A 25,235-nucleotide genomic window follows, 5' to 3' on the forward strand; every position below is an offset into this window, starting at 1 on the left:
GGGCTGCTCCATGCTTCGTGAGGGAAAAAATTAGGGTCCCACCAGCCCTCTCCAGACTGGGCCAGACGGGGGAGTCACTGGGGCCTTATGAAAGGGCCTTGAGAAAGGGACCTGCTTCACCTCTCCCGGCTCCCTGGATAGGACAGAAGAAGGCTGCTTCAGCCAATTAGGAGATGATAGTCGGGTCACTGGGAATATGGGAATGCAGTTTACAATTCTGAGGAAAACCCATCAGGTCAAGGGATCTTAGCCTATGGTAGATTAGAGATTTCCCATTGGATATCTTATGTATTTGTATTTGTATTTATATTTATTTTATTTGTATAGCGCAGACCAGGCCCGGAGGCTACCGGGCGCATTTCTTAAGGCAATGGTTACATACGTTGCATACAATGATGATATATCAACAATAAGTAAGGCATAGAAATAGACATGTGTAGGTGGTACATGGAAAGTCAAGTAATGCATCCTTACTGATGTTATTGCAGCACGTTTTAGTAAGAATCTTAGGCATTGGAGGAGGCGAGCCAACATTTGGCTTTGTGTTTGAAAAGGTTGAAGGAGGGGAGGTTTCTGATAGTCAAGGGGACAGTATTCCACAGTTTGGCTGCCAGGACTGGGAAGCTAGACCCACCGGCTGTTTGGAGCTTGTATCTGGGTATCGTTAGGCTCTGATTCAGGGTAGATCTAAGTGATCGGACTGGAGTGTACATCGTGAATCGTGAGGAGAGATACGTGGGGGCCAGATTGTTCAGGCATTTGTAGGTAAGGGCAAGCGATTTTAGTGAGATCCTTTGGGTGACTGACAACCAGTGAAGGTTCTTCCTAGTATCCGAGATGTGTGCAGATCTGGGGATATTGAGGGCTGCCCTGATGGCGTTATTTTGTATAATTTGGAGCTTGTCTAGGTTACACTGGTTAGTGCCCTGGTACAATGCATTGCAATAGTCAAGTTTAGACATGACCAGGGTCCTAGCCAGGGTAGTGCAGTTATGCGAGGAGAGGAGAGGACGACAGGCTGTGATCAACTTGCAGGTATAGGCGGCGGCGGCCGCAACTGCATTGGTTTGTCTGTGAAGGGAGAGGGTGGAATCAAGGTAGATTCCAAGTGTTTTTGTGTCTTTAGAAACTTTAGTTATGTTTCCATCAAAGTTAAAGGAACTAAACATAGGGTTCAGTTTGTTTAGTCTTTGCTGAGTACCTAGGATGAGGAGCTCTGTCTTGTCATCATTGAGACAGAGCTCATGTTGGGCCATCCAAGTTTGAATGACATGGTAGACATCGTTCAAGGCTTTTGAGTCTAAAGTGTAATCACCCGTGATGGGGATGAGTATCTGGGTGTCATCCGCATAATTTGTGTAGGTAACACCCAGGTAATCAAGCACATCGAATAAGGGTTTAGTGAATACATTATAAAGGGTGGGGGAAACACACGATCCTTGGGGGACTCCGCACGGGACTGGTGCAGGGTCAGCCGCAGAGGTGGGCGAGAATACCCTCATCTGTCTGTTTGCCAGGAAGGATTGAATCCAGTTTGTGGCCATGTCAGAGAAGTGAGCTGCAGTTTTCAGGTGGTGACAGAGGATTTGGTGATTAACCAGATCAAAGGCAGCAGATAAGTCTAGTAGTAGTAGCAAGGCTAGTTTACCTTTGTCTTTGATATCCTCGATTTGGGTCTTGAGATCAAGGAGGGCTGTCTCCGTACCATGCTTCGGTCTGAAGCCGGATTGTCTCATGCCTAGTAGGTTGTTTGATTCCAGATAGTTCTGTATCTGAAGATAGGCTGCTCTATCTAAGATCTTTAGCAGAAAAGGGACCGTTGTGATGGGTCTATAATTGGTTGGAACCTCCGGGTCTAAGGTGGGTTTTTTTAGGAGAGGGATAACCCAAGCATCCTTTAGGTTATTGGGGACCACTCCCGATTGAAAGGAGGCATTGATGAAAGAGGTTATAAAAGGAGCGAGGTCATGAGCCGACTCCTTAATGATTGGGGCTGGACAGGTGTCCCCTTGGCAATTTGAGGGTTTTAGATTGCGGATGATTTTTTCAACCTCCAGAACGGTGAGTGGTGTGAAGCTAAACAGCACCGGGGAGTCGAGGGTTGTTATTTTGGGTGGCCTGGTATTGCTAAATAAAGGGGTGTGGAGGGTGTTTTGTTTGGCGTTGATTTTGGCTTGTAAGGTGGATATTTTGTTGAGAAGGGCATTTTGTATGTTGTTGCACCAGGTGCTGTCCTTAGTGCACGTGTCTAGCTCTTTAAGGATTTTGAATAATTCCCTTGATGTTCGGTTCTGCCTGGCATATTCGTGTGTTGTATGTCTCCTTTTTGGCTTGTAATATGGCCTCCTTGTAATTAAGAGAGGTGATTAGAAGGGAGGCTTTGTTAGCAGCACTGGGATGGCTTTTCCAAAGGGCTTCAGCTTTGCGCTTTTCTTTACGCATCGCGTTGAGCTGCGGGGTGAACCAAGTGTTCAGGTGGGACTGTTGTTTAGCTTTACGGATTTTTAAAGGAGCTAAGCTCTCAATGGCATAGGTCATTAGGCTGTTATAAATGTCTACTAGGACAGTGGGGTCCTTATCCTTCTGCTGTGCAGCAAAGGTGTTCAAGCAAGGGAGGATAAGAGGAAGCAGTTTCTCCCTGGTGATATCTTTTTTTTTCTGGTAGGTATAGCGGGGGCTATGGTAGGTATGGGTTGGGGGTTGGTGGCTGGAAGGAGGAAGGTAATAACATGATGGTCCGACCAGGCGCATGCATCATTAGAAGTGACATTGGTGTTACAGTTAAGGTCGGCTAGCCAGTCGAGCGTTCTTCCTTTGATGTGTGTGGGATCACGAATACGCTGCTGGAAGCCTAGGTTGGAGAGGGTGGTGTCTACTTCAGTAGCCATGTGGTCCTTGGGATCTGAGAGACCTAGGTTAAGGTCTCCTAGTAGCAGTATCTGAGAGTTGGGCTTGGTGTTAGTCGACAGGGTGGATGCAACCTCATCTGTGAATGAACCTAATGGGCCTGGAGGTCTGTATATAAGGTGGAGTGTTGCTGTATTGGTAGGTGAGAGTGATAGTTTCACTGAGAGAGATTCTGCAGAACTAAATTGTATGAGGGGAGCAGCTCTCATAACGATTTTGTTGCTGTGAATAAAGGTGACTCCACCACCTTTCGACAAGTTGGAGTGGCGGTCGTTTCTGATGATGGTATAACCCTTGGGTAGGGATAGAGCGAGGAGAGGACCAGAGGCGTCATGTAACCAGGTTTCGGTAATAGCTAGGAAGTCAAGGTTCTGGACCGTGATGAGGTCAGCAATGTCAAGGGCGTGTGCTGTGAGGGATCTAGCATTGATAAGGGCTCCCTTGAGTGCTGCGATAGGTAGGGTGGATGGTGGAGGGCTAGGCGTTGCTGTATGGATGGGTAGTGGAAGGGCAGTGCGATTGTGCACAATACAAGGTGGTCTAGGCAGTCTAGTTCTAAGTCTGCTATTCCTTTGTTGTACAGTACATGGGATGTTTGGGGTGGGTTTGGTAGCAAAGTGCTTGAGCCAGAGGGCTGGGTCATTGAGGTAAGGGTTCGATATAGGCACAGGATGGTAGAGCATGATTGATGGGCGAATAAGTAAGATCTTAGTTATACTTGTGCGGTGGCTATCGGCAGTGCAGGCTGATAGTCCTAGGAGGACTATACATATAAGGATAATGCTGGCAAAGGTTCTTGGCTGCATGTCGCAACTTGTATTTCTCAATGTGCCGAGGATATGGCTATAAGGGTTCAGTGCAGAGTAGTGTACCTCAGGACAATAGGCACAGTCCAGGGGCATCTATATGCGAAATGGCACAATTAGGCAGCTAGCAACAGTGCAAGTCAGGTAAGTAGGCACAGTACCGGGACATCTGGATTCGAAAATGGCTCAGTTAGGCGGCTAGCATCAGTGCAAAACGGTCAGTAAGCACAGTACAAGAATAACTAGATGCGAAATGGCACAATTGGACAGCTAACAGCAGTGCAAATCAAGTGAGTAGGCACAGTACAGGGACATCTAGATTCAAAAGTGGCGCAGTTAGGCGGCTAGCATCAGTGCAAAACAGGTCAGTAAGCACAGTACAAGAATAACTAGATGCGAAATGGCACAATTGGACAGCTAACAGCAGTGCAAATCAAGTGAGTAGGCACAGTACAGGGACATCTAGATTCAAAAGTGGCGCAGTTAGGCGGCTAGCATCAGTGCAAAACAGGTCAGTAAGCACAGTACAAGAATAACTAGATGCGAAATGGCACAATTGGACAGCTAACAGCAGTGCAAATCAAGTGAGTAGGCACAGTACAGGGACATCTAGATTCAAAAGTGGCGCAGTTAGGCGGCTAGCATCAGTGCAAAACAGGTCAGTAAGCACAGTACAAGAATAACTAGATGCGTAATGGCACAATTGGACAGCTAGCAGCAGTGCAAATCAAGTGAGTAGGCACAGTACAGGACATCTAGATTCGAAAATGGTGCAGTTAGGCGGCTAAGCAACAGTGCACCACGGTTTACTCGGCAAAGTAGAGGCATCTAGAAACAGGGTGGCATTGGATAGGCCATACAGGATATACTTGTAAATAATGGGGATGTAAATAAAGGTCTAAGGAGAGGTGCACGTAAGGGATGCACGAGGTTCAGTCTTGGGAGTACAGGACGTGGTCCATAGTAGTTGTAGCTGTGGGCGAGTGACAAAGGTGACAACGAGGTGATTTGGGGGGTGAGGTGCTGGGCATGGACAGCACATACATGTGCAACCGTGCGGGGTGGCAGCGTTGGCTTACCTGGAGTGGAAAGGGCAAAGTTCCTGGCCCCGGGCTCCTATGGCTCCAAACAGGCACCCAATAGGCCTTAGTATGGCCTTCGTCGTGGCCGGCGTTTCCGCCTGCCGGCGGATGCAGGCCAAAGAAAAGTGAAGATGCGGCCTCGTTGTGGCACTGCGATGCGGCGGGGGAGCCAGCCAATCAGGTGGCTAGGAACGTGAGCTGACACTACCAGTAAAAGTCTGTGTTCTATGCCACTTGACGGCCAGCTCCCCTGCCCGCCTTCTTCCCCCCACCAAACCTGTTTTTTAAAAATCCCCCCCCACCAATTTCACTTACCTGTTAGCTGTGACAGCTAGACCCGCTGGCGCAGCTTCTGCTACTCCCGTCTGGCTCTGGCTGCCATGGAAATGGAAGAAGGACTCCATAAGGAGCCCTGCCTTCCTATTCCAGGGCAACCATGTTGGTACAGTATTTTCTCTCCGTGAACGGGTTGCCTCGTGGCATCCCGTACACAGGTAGAAAATACTTTAAATGTTTTTTAAAAAGCCATTAGCACCCGCGTAGCATGCTACATGGATGCTAATGGCGATACATTCCTTGGTGGCTGGGCATACCCTGTGGGTAATGGCCCACCACGCCTGGGTGGCGGGCAGTTACCCACAGGTTGGGCCTGCCACCCCGGGGCATATCGCCACAGTAACTCTAAAACGGCATGATCATTGTGTGTGTGAGATGAGGCAGGGCAATACCATCTAAAAACCTCCCTACTGTGTCTTCAGTTTTGGTGGGTGTCCCAGTATAAATATCTGTAATAACATTTCCTAAATGTGTCATTAATCAAGCGTGGATTATAAGTGTTGCCCATCTGCCCTCTCTAGGTGAATGATTAGTTTCCTATCTTGTGTTTCCAAACCATCCAAGCGAGAGGTTGGCCAGCTTTGCCACCAAATTCATGCTGGAACTTCATCAATTCACTGTATTCGATCTTGCTTAGTCTTCCTGGGCCAAATTTAGATTGACACATGTTTTCATCCATTGTTTGGTGCTCATACTGCCTGTGTGGTGGAGTCTGTCAAGGATTTTAACTTGATATTCTAATTTATGAATCTCCTGTTTGTGATTCTGACCTACTCTCCATGTTTTGGACATTAAGCCTCACACAACACCCCACTGGAATCAACTATGCCCTTATTCAGAGAAAGAAATGCACTCATTAACTCCAGTACCATATACTTATAGGCCGTGTCCCTCAGTGCAGAGGACTGAAAGTCTCCAGTGCAATATTGCATTAATGACCTTACCAAGCTTGAATTGTTCTTCAAGTGGAGAGTGGTAGTTATTGATCTGTCCAAATTGTCTGTGCATTGCACCATATGGCCGTGCAAGGTAGTAACGAAAACCATATCTATCTGCGAAAGCGCATTATGCACTTGAGCCAATATGAAAATCTCCTTTCTCCTGGGTGATCCTCTCTCGATATATCGCAACATTGAAATCTTTTCAGAATCCGCAGGAGCGTTTTAGCCACATTGCCTAAAGGTCTACTCGTGTGTATAAAATCCATTTGAAATTTCCTCCCCAATGATCGTATCATCTATTTGATCTAATAGGATTAGGGATATTTTAATGAAGAAAACAGCGTCATTCATATTGGGAAGTGTACTTGAGGAAAAAGAATGTAATCCCATTGAGCGTGCCCAATAAGCATACAAATCTACCTGAGCCATCGCACTTTGCTTATCAATTTCAAAGGGAACATCTGGGGCCAGCAAAATCACCACCCCGCTTGCAGCAAATGAAAAGGATGAAAAATCAAATTGGCCATTCATCTTGTTACAAGGTTTATTGTGCTCTTTGCTTGTTCACTGTGTTTTCTGTAGCATAGCTAGCTTTACTGTATGTCTTTTCAAATGGGAGATCGCTCTATGTTCTTTGACTACCCCATTAATGCTCCTAAGATTACATGTCAATACAATAAAGTTATGAGTCACTCTTGGTTATTTACACATGTAATCAGCAGGCCAAGTACTAATAAAGCATACCTTCTCATTGTGTGGGTGTAGGAAAATACTGGTCTACTAAACCAAGCAAAAAACAGTACAAATGTGCCCTTTCATTCCAGTACTTCCATGTCCCAATTTAGGAAGCAACAAGAGCTTGTTAGTGACTCTGGGAGCCCCATGTCCAGGCCTTCCCCAAAATGTAGAACAGCAACCAAAACAAGGGGCTCTGTATCTTGATTACCCATTCAGATCAAGTAAAGAGTGGAGTCATAGTCTGGTGCCTGAAGAGGTGAGCAGGCTTAACAGGTGAAATTAGCAGTTCCGTTGTTATAATACCACTATGCTCCCCACCACGTGTATCTTCAATGAAGTGTGAGCATCACCAACAGATATTATTCGGATATTTTCATAATTGTAGCCAGAAGTGAATCAATTAATTCTGCAGCGAAGCATGGATCTGCATAAAACATGTCTTTGTCCATCGACATCAATTCTTAGCTCTACTGGTGGTAAAAGTATTTATTTCAGGTTCCTTTCTCGTAGCATCTTCTTCATGCTGTTGCAAGTCTGACTTTACTTCTCTGTTGCAACACTATAATCCGGGCAGAGTGATAATCCGGAGCCAATTTACATGATGTCTCCAGATTCTTTTACTACAGCCAAAATGTTTACTTGACCTGGATGGTGGAGAAATGTTATAATGATGACGCTTTGATGTGCTCCGGGAACGGGCACTGTGTAGTGATATGGTGAGCTCCTCGGTTCAGCTAAAAAATCTGGGAGTAAGTCTTCAAGACATTTTCCATTCCACCTTTCTTGGTGCCCTCTGCCAAGCCAAGGAGGCATCCGTTATTTCCTCATGAACGGTCTTCAGATCTGTAACATTATGCCGCAGCACAGCATAGTGTTTTTGCAGCACTGTGGCATCATACAAGTAATGAAATGTGTGATAACACCCATTGTTCCACTTTGGTGGCTCTTTCTCGCACTGTTTCTGTGGCTTGCCAGATAAGCGCCACACTCTGTAATAGAGTGTCAATTTGATTGCAGATATGCTTATTGCCTTCTATAATCAATTGTTTGAATTTGCTGTTTATGGGGTTTGTACTTTCAAGCAACCCAGACCCAGAGGTATTATCCTGTGCAGCCTTTTCAGCCACCATATCAGTATGAACTGTGGCACCCTTGGCTGGATCATTGTGTTGTATAGTGTATCTGTTTTCATTGGCAGCAGATTGCTTCTTTGAATTACGTTCTGGCATCTTGTTACATTTATGAAGTTTAGGGTGTACAGATGCTCAGGAGTCTCAGTTGTGATAGGTGGTCTTTACTTGGTTCTTTTAGTTACAGGTAAGTACGCAGGGGTAAGTAAGGCAAACATAAACCAAGTTCATGGGAGAGAAACATCCACCCGTCCCCCTGTGCCAAGCATAAGTTCTTGAACAGACTTTTCTGGAACACAGCACTCACATCATAACATTCCAACAAGCCAACACTCCAACTCCAACACTCAGCCCAGACGTACACACACACAGGAAATAGCCTGGTAGCCAGAATAGGTAAAACCCGGTGGAGCATATAGTTGCTCAATTCTGGTGCCAATGTTGTATAGTGTATGTGTTTTCATTGTACAGATGGCACAGATGGCTTCATGAACACACCAACATCTGGAGACAGTTCAAGGGTTTTAATTAAACCTAGACACCAAGACGGTCACTATAGACCAGTAACCCATACTCTTTAGCTGCTGACTGGCCAGTTGTAATGGCTTAAAGGCAAAGGCCTTATCTCTCTTACTTCCTCTGGGACCAGGCTAGGTGGATAGTAACCACCGTAAGAATGTTATTTAGAACAGATGCCATCCATGCAGCCAGGTCTCACTTGGTCATTTCCTTGCACTCTCTTGTACTCCACGCCCTGATGTTCTATCCTTCATCTTTTCTCTATCTGTACTGTATCCCCTCTCTTCCTCCCACTCTTCTTTTATTCTCCCCCTCTCTTGCTGTCCCCCTGATGTTATACTTTGTACTCCTACACTCCTTCGCTATCTGCTACTCCTCTCTCCTGTGTTTACTGCTCTTCCCTCCCCACTCTACTACTCCCCCTTCCCACTCTACTTCTCCCCTCTCCAATCTACTGTTCCCTCTTCCACTCTACGGCTGTCCCTTCACTCTACTGCTCTCAATCCACCCCACCCCTCCTTTTTCCACAAACACTTTCATTCTCGTGTTCACCTTTCACACTACCTTACCTGCTCCCCTACACTTCTCCTTAACCTCACTCACGCAGCCACTCTACCATCGATGCACTTTCACACTCAAGTATCACTTTCTTTCACCAACCAATACCCCACTTTGCGCACACACTTTACACTCTTCCTCCACACTCTGCTGCACTGTCCTTCCTCCTCCTGGTCTCTTAGTCTGCCTCCTCCTCTTTTGAGGAACAACTGACACAGATTGGTTCCTTTTGCCTTCTTCATCCTTCAACTTCCCCCCGGAATGGCCCTCCACGTCTGCTTGTTCCTAGGCCAACCGCTGCCTTCTTTTTCCCCATTGGCCGGGTTACAAGTGCCAGAAAGCAAAAACAGGCTTCAAGCCTGTCCCCTTTTTGAATGTGTAACCTCTGGCCAATGGCGCCACGCTGTGAGTAAAGTGCAGGTTAAAGTTTGTATCGGCTTACAAGGGGGGGGTTTGCATTGCCAGTTTGACTTGTGCGACTTTTCTCACTTCTTTCGCCTCTCTCCTTGGTGAGCACCGAACTCGGGTAACTGCCGTACAAACGGGAAGAAGAGAAAAACACTGGCCATCATTGTGCACAACAGTAGCATTTGACAGCCGCATCCTGGCACAGATAGAAGAGAGAGATATTGCCCCATCCCACTCCCATACCCTGCCTCTGGGACAGCATTGCCTCTCACAAACACCGGGAAAGGCCTCCTGCCCCAGGTTCAGAGGGATCACTATCCCCTCTTGACAGAGTCAGGTTCCTGACCCTGTCACTCATGGTTATGACAGGTGGGGGCTTACACTGGAGCACAGATACAAGATTGGTCATTGTATGACTTGCTTTCACATTGATTTTCCTCCACAAAGCATTCCTGTTACTGTACTAACAGGATTGGTGTGCCTGTGGATTTGTGCTAGGGGGTATAGGTGTGTGTGTGTGTCTGTGTGTGTGTGTGTGTATAGGGAGCTGTGGGTGTATGTTTTGGGTGATGAAACAAGATAGGCTCCCTAGATATTCTGTCAAACAAGCCAACCATGTTAGGTGAAATGTATACCATCTATAGTTAACTTAAACAGATACAACGTAAAACAAACAAACCGACTAGAATCTATTTCTAAAAATATATTATTAATCTTCTAATTCATGTCTTGCGAGCTGACACACGTTTTACATCCAGACAGTGCAACTTAAAAGGATTCAAAAAAGATTGTTGCCTTGTACCTGAGACCATAAACTATTGTAAATCAAGTGAATAATTTCGTTCCTCTAGTGTTCAGTGACTCTTGTGTTGTGTCTTATTCCATCACTTTAGGGGTTGCTGTAAACTGTTGTTATCCAAATCATGAATTCTAGGCTCATTCTATGTCTTTTGACGCATTTTATTATTATTCACATTTTTAAGGGGTTTCCTGAATGCATCTTGCTGCACTGACTTTTTCGAGCTTACCTCAGGATTATCTCACCCATAAACATCCTGGCTGTTTCCTGGCAAAGGCGGTTTCTACGATTTACCACCTACCTTCCGATAAAGTCATATGACTTGCATCTATCAGATGAAAACATATAAGGCTGGATCAATTCATGTTTGTGTCTCTGGAACACGATTACGGTCATGAACAGGTCAGGAAGGAACAAGGATCCCTGCCAGAATGAGGGAGAGGGGTTGGGGGGCAGTCTCTGTTATCCTCTCACGTGCCACGCATGCAACCAATGGTACCGCTCTCTGTCACAGGATACCTCCCAAAACTGTTTCGGGCCATTGTTCCCTCTTTTCTGTTTCTGGAAAATAAATCACAGAAAGCACCTGGAAACTACCAAGAACACCTGAACCAGAGCCAGTATGGTATCAAGAACAGAGAGAAAATGGACTGGGAATGTTCTTGCCAGACAGAAATGGGATACCTAAACATCTTACACACGATCTTCCAATCCCAGATGGACCCAGTCAAATGGTGCAGCAGCAGAAAACAAACTGGTGTTGGGAAGAACTCCAGGAGGGTAGGTGAGACACATACATCCTCCACAAAACGAATTGTCAGCAAAACTTACCAGCACAGGAAGTAAATCATCAGGAAATGAGCATCCTGAGCACCTGGCTGCTACATTGGCATCAGAGACTGCAAGCAAAACTGTGCTGGAAAAGAGGGGGCGAGCTTAGAGGGCAAGATTTGTGATAGGAGTCGAGTGAGTGCTGCAACCAATGGAAGAGGGGGGAGACAGAACCAGCTGCAATGCAGCACAAACAAGGAGTGAATAAGAGACAAAGTGTGGGTTGCAGGAGTTGAAGTCAGGAGGTGTAGACGACAGCCGATGATAGATGGCTGAATACTGAAGAGTTGGTGGCAGAGTGTAGGTGAGGTTTGTGTGAGAGGGAGTGGCACCTGTTAAGTATGTGTGTATGTGTGTGTAGTGCAGTTTATGGAGGGGTGTGTGTAAAAGGTGACTGTGAAAAGAGAGTGAAGTGAGAGAAAGTGTAGAGGGAATTAGAGAGCGTTGGAGTGACAGAGTGTACAGTAGGAGGTGGCAGAGAGAGTGCAAGACAGTAGTAGGATTAGAGGTGTGAGCAGATTGAAGCAGAAAGGGGAGATGAAGGTCGCTGTAAGAGATAGGCAGATAGAGTCTGGTAAGGGTAGGGCACAGAGGTGTGGCTAGGGAATTGGGAGTAGAAGACAGTGAATAGAGAGTGAGTTTTGTAGAGAGCAAGGCACCATATCCCTGTGAATATGAGCAAATCACCATAGTCCTGTGCAGAGAAGGAGGGATGAATGATGACGGTAGCAGAGTGAGGAGGGATGTGAGTGGCAGAATGAGGAGTGGTTTCGAGTAGCTGAGAGGAGGAAGGAGAGAGAAGTGATAGCATCAGGGAGAGTCGTGAAAAGGAGTGCATGAGTGAGAGAATGAACGGACTAGGGTGTCTGCTACTGGCATCAACATGAACACATTATTGGGAACCTGTGGGGAAGGGCTAGGGATCCCTTATGATGATCCGGCAGAAGCAAGATAGATAATCCTTCAACCATTAGGCCTTCACCACTAGCCAAAGAAGACATTAAACAGAAGGGGTTACCGCTCTCTAGTGACCAAAATCTTGGGGGTTTAGAGAAGCCTAGGATACAGTGGAGATAGGCCATGGGATGACGAGAGAGAGGGGGATGCCCATTAGTTGGACCCCCTTAAAGATTCTAATAAAATCCTTTCTTCTGTCTTTGAGACTTTGTGTGCTCCCGAGACCATCTGTGACAGTCTCTTATGGTGTAGCGATAATGTTTTGTACCGTAGTCTATCCAGGCAAAGCCAAGCCACGCACAGTCCTCAATTTAGGTGTCCAGTGCACCATTTAACGGTTCCAAACCACGCTCACACATTGATGTGCTATATATTGGGTAATGTGTTTGTGTAATGGTTGGTACAAGGCCCTGGATATTTAATCAGCATTGTATGAGGGGACCAGTTTCTGCTGGATTGTGAATGTGTGATTGGTCATTGCATGACTTGTTTACACATTGACAGAGGTAGTAGATTGTTGTTCAGAAATCGGTCCTCTTCTTGCGCAAGATGGGTGTGTGTGGATTTGTGTTGTTGTTTGTTGTCTATTTTTTCTGTGTGTGTTGGGTGATGAGGATGATAACATGCATTGTGTAGTTTGGCCCTGAGCTTCTTTCATTCCTCTCAGCGTACTGCACGCTTTTCACATGTTGGGTGTGCTGTCTGCAGATGTTTGTGTTGACCAGCATAAGCATTCTTTTTGTTTGGTCTGCTGACTTACTGCTCATGTGTTCAATGTTGGGAGTGTGTGGGTGTGGATGTTTCTGTGTGTTGGGAGGTATACGCTTTTCTTCACTAGTCTCTCCTTTGGCACTACATGGCTACTGTTCATGTCTGGAAATACCAACACTTAAAAAGTGAATATCTCGAATGACTAATGCGATTTTAGAAATGTTTGCCGTATGCACTTCTTTAGCCTAAGATCCATGTATATGCGAAAAAATTTCAAAAATAAAAACTGCCACGTTTGATTTATTGCGAATATTTCATCCTCTATGACAAACCCATAAAAAAATGTTTTTGCCAGCATGAAATTGTTGAAGAGTTTCTAGATTTGGCCGGATCACAGCAAAGAGTACAGAAGAAAGCATGTTTTGTACTTCCCTCTGTACATTTCTATTTAACCTTAATATAATATCATATAATATCATATAATATCATATAATTAATATAGTATAATATCATTATAAAACTCAAGTTGAATTTTTAGCTCATGTTGTTCTGAAACATTCTTTTGCATGTGCACACAGGATTGGTGTGTGTAAGTGTGTGCGTGTCTGTGTGTGTGTTTGTGGATGTATGTGTCTATTTTCTTCCATGTGTGTGCTGGGTGGTGTCGATGATTGCATGCGTCATGCAGTTTAGCCCTAAACTGCCTCCCACCTTATTGAGATGTAACCATAACACACCTCCTGCTGACGTTTTCTTTTGTGAATTGCAAGCGTTGTTTTTTTATAACAGAAGCTTAACAATAACTGTCAAATGTTCATCTATCTATATTGTGATAAGAATTTCCTTAGGTTTGAGGTTGGTATTGTCTGTCCTTTGATGATCATGAGATTGCAGTTTTACTCTGGTATTGTGCTCCTATGTTCAGCTCAGTAATAATGTACATTGTGGCTTATTGTCTAAAAATCTTAAATTACATGCAGATGAGCGGAGAGTAAAAACTGAAGAGTAAAACCTGGCAAAATCGTCTTTACACTTAATTTTAGTCTCCGCTTTAATAGATGTAAAAAAACCACCTGCAACGCCTCGCAGGTAGCAATTTAATTGGATTCTAACAGAATCCATCTGCTGTACACCAGAGGGTCTCGTTTTAGTGGAGCCGTAATGTGACGTGTGTGAGACATGTAGACATTTCGTTTACGTTATGGGTCATTTTGAACCATTTGCATAGTGGAGAGTAGGGGCGGATCGTAAGTTATGATTCCTCCTCGCCCTTTCTTTCTGCCATGCAAATATTTCAGCATTTGTTCCAGCATGTAGTTTCATGCTGTCGCAGATGCTCCTATGGAATCCACCTGTTTTTTGCACCAGCGAAAAGCAGGTGGATTCCATTGTAAGCGCTGCCTGTCATGTTTACATGGCTGGCAGTATTTACTCATTTTGAACCATGGAGCGCAAAAGGGTGGCGGACAAGCGAGTATGCAACCTTTTAACACTCCACCAGGGACGTAGTTTCACCAAAATACCAGGGGTAGCGGAAGTGACATCACATGACCCTTGACCTCTGATGACATCATAGGAAGTGATACCATTTCATCCCACCACAAAGTGACATCACAGGAAGCGATGGAACACAGCCTTTCACCCTTTGACAAAACAGGAAGTGGCATCACATAGCATAGTTTCTAAGTACACTACAAAAAATAAGGTTATGATATCATTGCAAAGTGATATACATTTCATACAAGAATAGATCACCATATGTATCGTTAATATCAGTGCGTATAGGCCCATATTACCAAATTACTGTGAATGCAAGCAGATGTCCAAGGCCATATAGCACTTATGCTTAAGCGCTACATATAGAACAAATATACATACAATATCACCTAACCTGTGTTAGTACTCATTTATCAACCTTAGCAGGATGAAAAGGCTGAGTTGACCTTGCCAGGAGTCGAACCTGCAACCTGCAGCTCACACACACATTGCAGCAGTGGACGCTCAACCCACTGAGCCATCTCACCGCTATAGCTATCAGAAAACCAGCCACTTCAGAAAAAAAGAACCACATGCTGCTGGCCACAGCCCTTGATCCTCAATTTTCCGTTTTTTTTTTTTAGGGATAGCAAGGGAGACCTAAGGGGTCGCACGAGTGACCCCCTACGACCCCTAAATGATTTCCATGCACTCCACTTTTGCACTCCACCATGCAAAAGTGGAAACTTACGAGGATGGGTCCGGTGTACGCCAAAGTGCAAATATAGCCGTTCCTCTCAGTGTAATGACCAGAGAACTCGAATATGAGCTCCCAGGTGTAAAAGGAAGGTGTATTCCATGAGAATTCTTGGTTTTTACGCCTGCATGAAAATCTCATGCAGGTGAAAAACAAATGCTTTCTCCTCCTATACCTCAGGACAGCTATAAAATGAGCTGGAGGGTAAAGGACACGTGTAAAAGCATTTAGTACCCAGCGAGGGTCAATCAGAATGTAACAAACATTCTGATTGGCCCTCGCCGGGGATTCACCCGACCGGGAATCGCTCGGCCGTGATTCCTTTCCTTTGTTTTGGGCCATGGGTGTGGCAGCTCCTCAGCCAATGAGGAGGCTCGAAATGGGACAATCCCCGCTCCGAGCTTCCACGCGGCTACAGGCTGCATTCGCCCCCTGCCAGAGATTCAGGTACGTATTTTCTTTCTTCCACCCCGCTCTCCTGCAAACTATCCCCTCCCGCCCTTCCAACCTCACTTACCTTCTTTTTTCTCCTTTTTCGGGAGCGAACATGCTGGGAACACGTCTGTCCACAGCGCGTCCGCACCCAATGTCCACCATGGAAAGGGGAGAGGGATTCTGTTTTCCCTTTCCCGGCGGCCATATTTTTGACATTTATTTTTTTGTTTGAAACGCTTTCAGACCAGAAAAAATGCTATTAGTACCCCACTCTTGCAGGCCGGGGTACTTTAGCAATATGCCCCTTGCCGCAGGGGCATTACCGAGTGTGGTAATGCCCCAGGGCATTACCTTACTCGGTAATGCCCCAGTGGCTCAGTGCTTATTGCTTAATTAATGCTACAGTTAATATATTTTGTTTTGTTTTGATTGATGTATATTTAACGAAAACTCTACTGAAAAGTAAAAAGGGCCTTTCATATTGTGTTCAATTATAATCCCCTCGACCACTCACTCTACAGTGCAACGATGCTCCTTCTTACCTTCATTTGATCCCCACATCTGGCTTACCGATTCAATAGTTCTTTAGTGGATAGTGGATTGATTTTATATTTGTAAATGGTTTATTTTTTATCATATTGTCATATTGTTATATTGTTTCTATCTTGTTTGTTTGAAGTTTATTATATATGTGTCTAGCTATCAATATGTGTAAAGTTTATTAAATAGACTGTATCACATTAATTAAATAAATAAATAAATAAATAAATTAGTGGATACCTGCACACGGTTGGTGATATTTATGTGTGACATACCATACATTGTTTTCCAGATAAAGTATTTCTGTCTTTAATAGAACCGATTCTTCTAAGAAATGGTAATTGTCTAAGCAGTGCTATCACTGACGGTTGGACTAATATACCAACTGCCTCCCAACCACACCTCCGCTCTACTCTTAATTGTTGCCCTGGAGTAGCGTTAGCTATAATTTTAATATTGTGTTTGCTTTTTAGTTAATTCATTTATTTCCAAAGTTAACATAATTTTGAATTTTAGTGAGAGCAAGTTACACATTGCTGTACATTTTAAAGAAAATATATATATTGTTTGCATTAACCCAGAATGCAATACTTGGTGGAATTTTCCATGAATGTATCGTTGACTTCATTAACTATTATCACTCAAATGCTGGGTTTGAACTTTTTTGGCGGTAAAACGTACTGTATTTTTTGCTGGACATTTTGATTGGCTACCTACTACCAGTCATTACCTGTGCCCAATGCCTTTTTGTTACTTAGGCTGAAGTAGACATCTGCTATTAAGGTGACAATGAAGAAAGGACATACTTCTCAGGCCAAAGTTAGAAAAGGTCAAACTTAAGATTGGTTGATACAAGAGCTCTATGCTGATGAAATTAGTGAATTGGCAGACGCAGGGCTGTGGGCAAAAGCAAAGCGGGGTCAGGGGTTTGATGATGGCAGTTGGTAGTGGTGAACATACTGTGAGATCCCGGCACACCTTTGCATTGGTTACATTTATATGGGGCCGTAGCCCAACAAGTGGGGCATTTTGAAATAGCACAGGATGAAACTCACAGGAGGTGATTTTACAATGTGCTGGAGTGTAAAAGTAAAGCGTAAAAAGCTTTTCACACTTTACTTTTACACTACAGCACATTTTCTGAGTTGTATACAAATTGTTCGTTTTACAACTGTTCGAATTACAATTGACCTTTTCACAATTGACCGAATTGTGAAGGTCAATTGTAACATATACGCGGGAGAAACCCCCCATATCCCCCCACCCAATGCAAAACCCCCTAAAACCATATATTCACTAAAACAAACTTTGTTAGAGGGACGTTATGGTTAAGTTGCACTAATATAAACCTGTGAAATTCATTAAAAAAACGTTATAAATGTGACATTATGGTTGAAAGTAAAATCGAATAATCCCTGAAATTCGACAGTTATGGTAGGCTAAGCAACCATAACTGCCCGCACCACTGTGCACTGCTAACACTACCACCCAGGAAATGAAAGATGGCATCACAAATGTCATTGGGAAAGGGAAAGTGGTTGTTACATACATACCCCCTCTTCACTTTCCATGACAGCCTCCAAAAAGCAACAGTACGTGCCGTGATGCAGAACCTGCAAATAAACATACAGCAACATACAACGTGGTACCTCACATTTCAAAATGATACACGGATTTTAAAAGAAAAGGTTAACATTTTAGAATTTGTAAAGTACTTTTATTTAACAAACTGTCAGAGACCAACTGACTAATTCCATTTCCAATTAAATTGTTGCAATGTTTCTAATGGCGACATTGAAATGAGACACACTCAGTTATTTTTGCATACACAAAGTATGCGTTGCTGTTAAAGCACCCGCTTTGTTTTCAAAGGTATTTCCAAGACGGCGCCATTACCGTTGCCTTACAACACCATAAATGATGTTATGTCACTCCTACTCGCTAGTTCCGCGTAGGGACAGAGGGGGCCTGTCCGGTCATCCCATAAGATTATAATGGACAGTCATGAGCAGTTGCATCTGGCGTTGAAAGAAGCCATCACTCGGTATCTGGAAACCAGGGCAAGCACAGTACAGCAAGATGTAGCTAGGCGGAAAACGTAAGAGAAAATCTGTGCCAATACCCAACCTGTAGGAAAAAATTCCAAAACAGACACAAAGATTGTGGAAAGTAGTACACAAATGGAAGTCGACAAACAGGACATTTTAAAGAAATATTAGCGTTGACCATGGATACATATAGTGACACCCTACAAACCCCCGAAAAACAGCAGTCGCCGTAAGGGTTAAAAAAAAGGGCAACTACACAGTAAGATGGTAATTCAGTTATGAAGGCAGCATGAATGGACAAGCAAGAAAAAATTACATGTCTTCATGTTACACAAGACGAAAAGAACGTGCAAAGTAATACACACAGCTATGTTGGGCAAGCATAACATTTAAAAGAAAAATAAATAACGGTGAACAAGGGTGACTATAGTCATAGCCTGCAAACGCGAACAATGTGCACTCTCTGTTATTGGAGGAAAATTACAACTGCGCAAAAAGATAATACATCAGTTACATTGTCACAATTAGTATTGGAAATATAAAATTCAAACGCTGGTCGGTGTAGAGTCGTCAAAATTAAACTTACAACATCTTGACAGCCTTCATTGTTTTTGGCAAAGTTAGACAGCAAAGTGTTCTCATCAAAGAATCTTCGTGAACTGATATTTCATGTTCCTTACAAACGTTTTTAAAACAGAACCTTATCAAATGGTACTTCTTTTCCAAGCTTTCATTCCTTGCACAGCTTTTGAAGTTTCCCTTTTGCTCAAGGTCAAAAAACAATAGCCCCTTATGGATTGACTTGGATGCGTGGGCCTACTCAGCTCGCAACCAAAAAAGCAAATCAACTGACCTTCACTCAGAAGACAAATACATTCTCACTTTGCAACAACATATGAGCATCCAATGATGAGAACTGCTACTCCCATACGCCTCCAAAACCACCATCAAACACTCCAGGTGGCCACCTCAGATTTGAAAACATAGGACGCCAGTCGGACTTCAATATTAATCTGAAAACATTACAACACAGACGCAGGCATTGGTCGCCATACATTGAGCACCCACTTCCACTTTACCGTATGAATTTGGTGGCAAGAAAACAGCACTTTTTCAGTTTGCGCTGCCACATTGTATCCCAACCTAATTAAAGTTCACCTTCGGAAACAGTATTTCGTAAGTATAACAAGTGCATTGGTGTCTTGTTTTGTATGTGTTACCGGCGATGTCCGTGTACACCAAAACATGAACAAAAGATGGCGGAGGCCACGAAGAAATCTGATGCACTTCACGCTGCAAAAAATCAGAGTCACTTTCATTTGCACACGCCGCGACGCTACAGCTAGACACTTCTGGTCCAGTAACCAATTGCTGGCGCCATTGATTGATGCTACCGTCATCTGTAGACCCTGGTTCCAGATACAGTTCTTTGGACTAATTCCAACAGCAACAGTGGCCAATGGGCCACCGCCTTCACCTGACTTCCCGCATGGTTGAAGACTCTCAGAAGCCTTTACCGCTGCACCGCTTGCCAGTTCACGATAAAACACGGACAGTGTTTAATCCCTTCACCTCCATCCTGAAGAAGGCCATCCCAGTCACCTACGTACAGTCTTCATACCCTGTGGCCTAAACACTACAGTGTCGACCCATGACACAACTCCACCCCTTGCATACTTGTACACACCTGTTGTTGTGTTTATTTCCCTATTACAATACCCATGGACCAACTGAGGTCATGGGCTGCATTCACTCTTGTGTTGTAAACCCTTATTAACTGTGTATCGAAGAGATCTTGCACCATCAGAAGGCTTGCACCCTCCACACTCTTGAGGTTGGTACCTAGTGGTACACCTACATATCAAATGTACAACTGTCCGTTATTATGCTAACAATTGATATATTATATGTATCATCACCAAAATTCAGAGATTAAACTAAAATGATCCTGAATCTTAAAAGTGTGTGTCTCCCATCCTGATTTTATGTTTGAATATACGTTCACCCACCTGGGCATATCAGGACCTAGCCAGGCACCCTGTATTATTACCTGCACTTCACGCTGCTCCACAACCAATGAGTGAAAGCGCCATATGTCCACGGACATGACGCTACGGATTAGCCAATCGATTTCTTGTCGCGGAGCGAACAGGGAAGTGTGACCGCGGAGCAGACATAGAAATCACTCATTTTTGCAGAACTACTTTTTGATCGTTTTAAAAAAAAACTACTGGATGGATTTTCACAAAATTTACAAAAGCACTCTTTTGGGACCAAGCTGCTGCTCATGCCGCAAATTTGGTGAAAATCCGTCCAGCGGTTCCGGCTGTAGGCGTGCGCAAAGTTTTTCCCCCATTCAGTCTATGGAAAAAAAGACGTTTGGACCCCCCCCTATAACTCCCCCCCTGGACCAAACATCACCAAACTTTGCAAACAAATTCAGAGTGGCCCATATACTTTTTTAGCAATGTTTGGTTGAAGATTCGTCCAGGGGGAGCGAAGTTATAAGCCACCCAAAAAGAGCTCTTCCTATGGAAACAGCAACTTAACCATAACTACACAGCCACTTGTAAAGAAACAATTTGGGTAATACCCATTTTCTGCCGTTATAAAGTGTAGGAGGGCTGCAAAGCGAAGATAGCATCTCCACTTTGCGTTCCCACTTAGTCCCAGAAGAGCATTTGGTTTTTACGACTGCATGAGCTCTGAAAAGTGGTAGTACAACACGCAGTACACGTTTGCCGCCCCTTTTTCCGATTGGCCAGAGTTTCTTTCATTTGTCACTTGAAGTTGGGGAGAAGAGCAGAATAAACACATTCTGCTTCTTTTCCTGGTCCACCTGAGAAATCAGCCCGCATTATTTTACCAGTATGTGATTTCCATGCTGGCAGTAAAGCTAAGGACTTCTATGGAACACTCTGCACCTGCAAAAAGCTGGCAAATTCCATAGGAATGCATTAATAATTACTCCTGCAATCTTCATTTAGGGTGGCATTTACACTTTTTCTGACACATAGGGGCCAATTTTCATTAGGGACGTAACAAACATGCATAAAAGCCTTGCATAAGGCTTTTACTCATGTTTCTTAGGCCACACCCCATTTTCATTAATTTGTATAGCAGAGATGAGGGGCAGAACGCAACTTGCAGGCTAATTCATAGAATCCAGCGCACAAGTAGCGCACGCGGCTGGCGCACAGCGTGCGCCTGCGATAGTCTGCGCCAGGCATGTGCGCTAAAACAGATTTCCGCGCACAGCGTATTCATGGATTTCAAGCTCCCAAAACAGCCGTGGCGCAGAGAATCGCAGCGAGCCTGCAGCAGCGCCAGTAACGCCCCCAAGAACGCCCTCGCGCACGGAAAAGCCATCAAAAGCGCTAAATCATTGCTAAGGGCTGCGCTAACCCCGGACCACTTCACAGGGCAGGCAAACAAGGAAAGCAAAGCGGGCAATCTCCAAATCAGGAGTACGCGGGAAGTACTACACGCGACTAGGCAGGGAACGTGAATCACAGGGGTACGCGGGAATCATCACACGCGAACAGCCAGGGTGCGTGTATTACAGGGGTAGCGGGAAGTCCAACACGCGATGGGCCAGGGAACGTGTATTACAGGGGGACGCGTGAAGTAGAACACGCGATAGGCCAGGGAACGTGCATCACAGGGGTACGCGGGAATCATCACACGCGAACAGCCAGGGTGCGTGTATTACAGGGGTAGCGGGAAGTTCAACACGCGATGGGCCAGGGAACGTGTATTACAGGGGGACGCGTGAAGTAGAACACGCATAGGCCAGGGAACGTGTATTACAGGGGTACGCGGGAATCATCACACGCGAACAGCCAGGGTGCGTGTATTACAGGGGTAGCGGGAAGTTCAACACGCGAAGGGCCAGGGAACGTGTATTACAGGGGGACGCGTGAAGTAGAACAAGCGATAGGCCAGGGAACGTGCATCACAGGGGTACGCGGGAATCATCACACGCGAACAGCCAGGGTGCGTGTATTACAGGGGTAGCGGGAAGTTCAACACGCGATGGGCCAGGGAACGTGTATTACAGGGGGACGCGTGAAGTAGAACACGCGATAGGCCAGGGAACGTGTATTACAGGGGTACGCGGGAATCATCACACGCGAACAGGCAGGGTGCGTGTATTACAGGGGTAGCGGGAAGTCCAACACGCGATTGGCCAGGGAACGTGTATTACAGGGGTACGCGGGAATCATCACACGCGAACAGGCAGGGTACGTGTATCACAGGGGTGCGTGGGAATTATCACATGCGAATAGGCTGGGTGGGCCCCCACAGGTGTACCCTGTACACCCTCCCCGGCCCCTGTAGGCAGCCCACAAAACAGTGGACTACCCTGCACACCTGATCATGTCCCCCTGCACCCCCATCCACCAGGGGCACCCTCCACCAGGCCCCCCACCGTTGGGGTGTACTCCTGGCCTCCTTCCAATCCTCAGATACCACTAATGATGTGCATGGTAATGGGAGCGTCTCAGTCCAAGGCCCTTAGGCCAACCTCAATCTCCTTGAGAAATGCTACCCACATCTCATCAACTTCCTTACCTCTCCTGCTGTCCCCCCTCCTCTCTCCTCATCAATCCTGCACTGCCTCCCTGCACCCTCCCATGAACCTTCTCCGCCTCCCACTCCAACTCCTACACATGCGGCACCTCTGATCTCTAGCACTCCCCGTAAGTCCTACAAGGCTGTCAACCTCCTCCACAATTACACTCCTTTCACTGCGGCTGCATCAGGCATTCCTCCGATAACTGTCACTTACATGAGGTAATGCACCTTGACATCCTTGGTCTCATGGAAACATGTCTGACGGCCAGCTCTGTCTGCATCCTTGACCCTCTCCTTGGCCCGCCACCACTGTGCAGGGGGGGTGTGCCCTTGGCTTCCCTGAGGGTATTCCTGCCACTGTCACACCTACTTAGACCTACTCCACTCTGGAATGGCTTGTGTGAGGTTTCTGTCCACCACACCTTGACATTCCAAACAGTGCGTACTGTGTCTGGGAAAACTGGTCAAATGTACTACTTCCTTTCTGAGTGTCCTCACCTCTCCTCCTCACTCATGTCCCCAGACACAGAATTCCTCATCCTTGGTGCGGTACGCATCCACCTGCATGCCTGTTGACGCCCCCACCTGACCTTTCTGTGACCTCAGCAACTCCCTCTCACCCTCTAGACTCCCGTCTGTCCCTACTCATTCTGCAGGGCACACTCTTGATGCTCTGATCTCATCTGACTTTCCCCTCTCCGTCCATCTCTGCACTCCTCTCTCCTGGAGTGATCACATTCTCCTCTCCTCCCAGCTCACCCTCAACACCCCACAGGCAAAGCCACCCTCACCACTGTCACACACCTTCTTGGTATTCCGACCCATGAAGTGTGTGTCAGTCGAGGCTCATGCTGCCAAAATGTCCCCCCCATCCAGCTCCCCCTTAGGCTCACTCCCATCCTGACAGGGCCCACTCCATGCTCCACTCCATGTCAGGTACACTGGATGTCTTAGCCACGGTCATGACCACCTGTCTGAAGCCCCATGCCAATGCAGAGTCCTGGCATGACTCGGATCTTGGGAACCCAAACCACAGGTGCCGGGTGGCAGAGAGGGAATGTCCTGCATCATGGCCATCCTCTGGCAAACTGGCCTGCCACATGCTCCAAAGGCAATAGCGCCTCACCCTTCTCACCAAGATGAGATCCCCAATCCAAGGGCACATATCTGCGGCATGTGACAACTCTGCAGGACACATAGAAATCTGAAAGGACCTTGCCGAGCCAGAAGCAGTGTGTACCTCCCCTGTCCCCTCCGAGCCCACAGCACAGCATGATTGTCTCTGTACCCCTATAGGCCACCCCCCCAGCACTTGTCTGCGCCTAACACCATCTGCCCTTGACGTCAAGTCCTACTTACCTTGTACAGCACTTCCAGCCGCCACTCCCCCTTGCACTTCATTGTGCCACCCACCCCTGCACTTGCGTGACATGAATGACACCAGCACCAGTAGGATTGTTGACTGGCATCCCCTTCTGCCCCACCACCCCTCAGTGCTCCGCTGCACCTACAAACATTACTTGACCGGTGCTTCACGAATGCAAAATTATTCCGTTACAGGTGTTGGGGAGGTGGAATCACAATGTTTACTGCATTATGTTGATCTAGACAAGGCACTGTGCATCGTTGCCAATTTGGACTAGCAGATCCATGTACAACATGTATACTAATTGATGTGACGATGCAATGTCAGGACCAGAGTGGTAGAAATCCAAAAAAGTAGCCCTCCTCTCCCTCTTCACTTGGTGGCTATGTCACATGCCATGTGTGTGATGGCATGTGCCTTTGACATGGCAATCACCGCCCAATGTGTGATGGCAGTGCTAGGCATCAAGGTGAGCAGGCGTTGCTCTCCAATCAGTACATAGTATGCCCTGAGCCTCCCCTACAGACCCAGTGATGGTGAATGCATAGGAGGACTCCCAGTCATGTAGGACATGTGTCGTAGGACTACTGCCTATGTTGTTCATCAGCCCTTGTTGCATGCCATGGTGCTAATGCCTGTTTCCATTTTTCTCTTTCATGTCTTTGCAGGGGACGAAGCACTTGTTGATGCTGGGGATGTGGTGGTGGAGCCGTCCCAGGAGGGCAACCCGGGCCGACCTACCACAAGTGAGGGACGTGGTGTGTTTGTGGGTGAAAACCCACAAGTGCTGCAGGCCGTGCTGTCGAGGGGTGTCTCTGGGGGTTCCTCCCCCGAGCAGTATTCAGGTGTAGACTCGGAGGATGACACCTATGTGCAGTCGCAGGTGAGTGTTCTTGGGAGAGAATCTCCTCTGTCCGACCCACCTGCAGCCAGGCCATTGGCCTCAATGGGGATGTCAGTGTCGGCAGATCAGCCTCCGGTGGTTACGGATGCAGGGCCACACCACCCAATCTCTGATCCTGTTCCTGGGGCTGCAGATCAGAGAGGGAATGCAGTCCTGCAGCCTGAGGCCTTGCCGGCACAGCAAGGCGCAGTCCGCCTTGCCCCAGGCAGGTGTGGTGCCCGTCAACGTGGTGGCCGTATGCCACCTGGCAATACCGTATGGGAGCAATCCATCTACGGTATGGCCACCCAACAGGCAGCATCATCCGAGATGATTGCACAGGCCATGGATAGGGTGGCCACTTCCATTGTCCCCCCAGAAAGGCTGATGGAGCGACTGGAGCAGGCTACAGAGTCCATCTGCCAGGCA

The sequence above is a fragment of the Ambystoma mexicanum genome, chromosome 7q, assembly GCF_040938575.1.
Source record: "Ambystoma mexicanum isolate Mex_15411 chromosome 7q, UKY_AmexF1_1, whole genome shotgun sequence".
In the NCBI taxonomy this organism is placed as follows: domain Eukaryota; kingdom Metazoa; phylum Chordata; class Amphibia; order Caudata; family Ambystomatidae; genus Ambystoma; species Ambystoma mexicanum.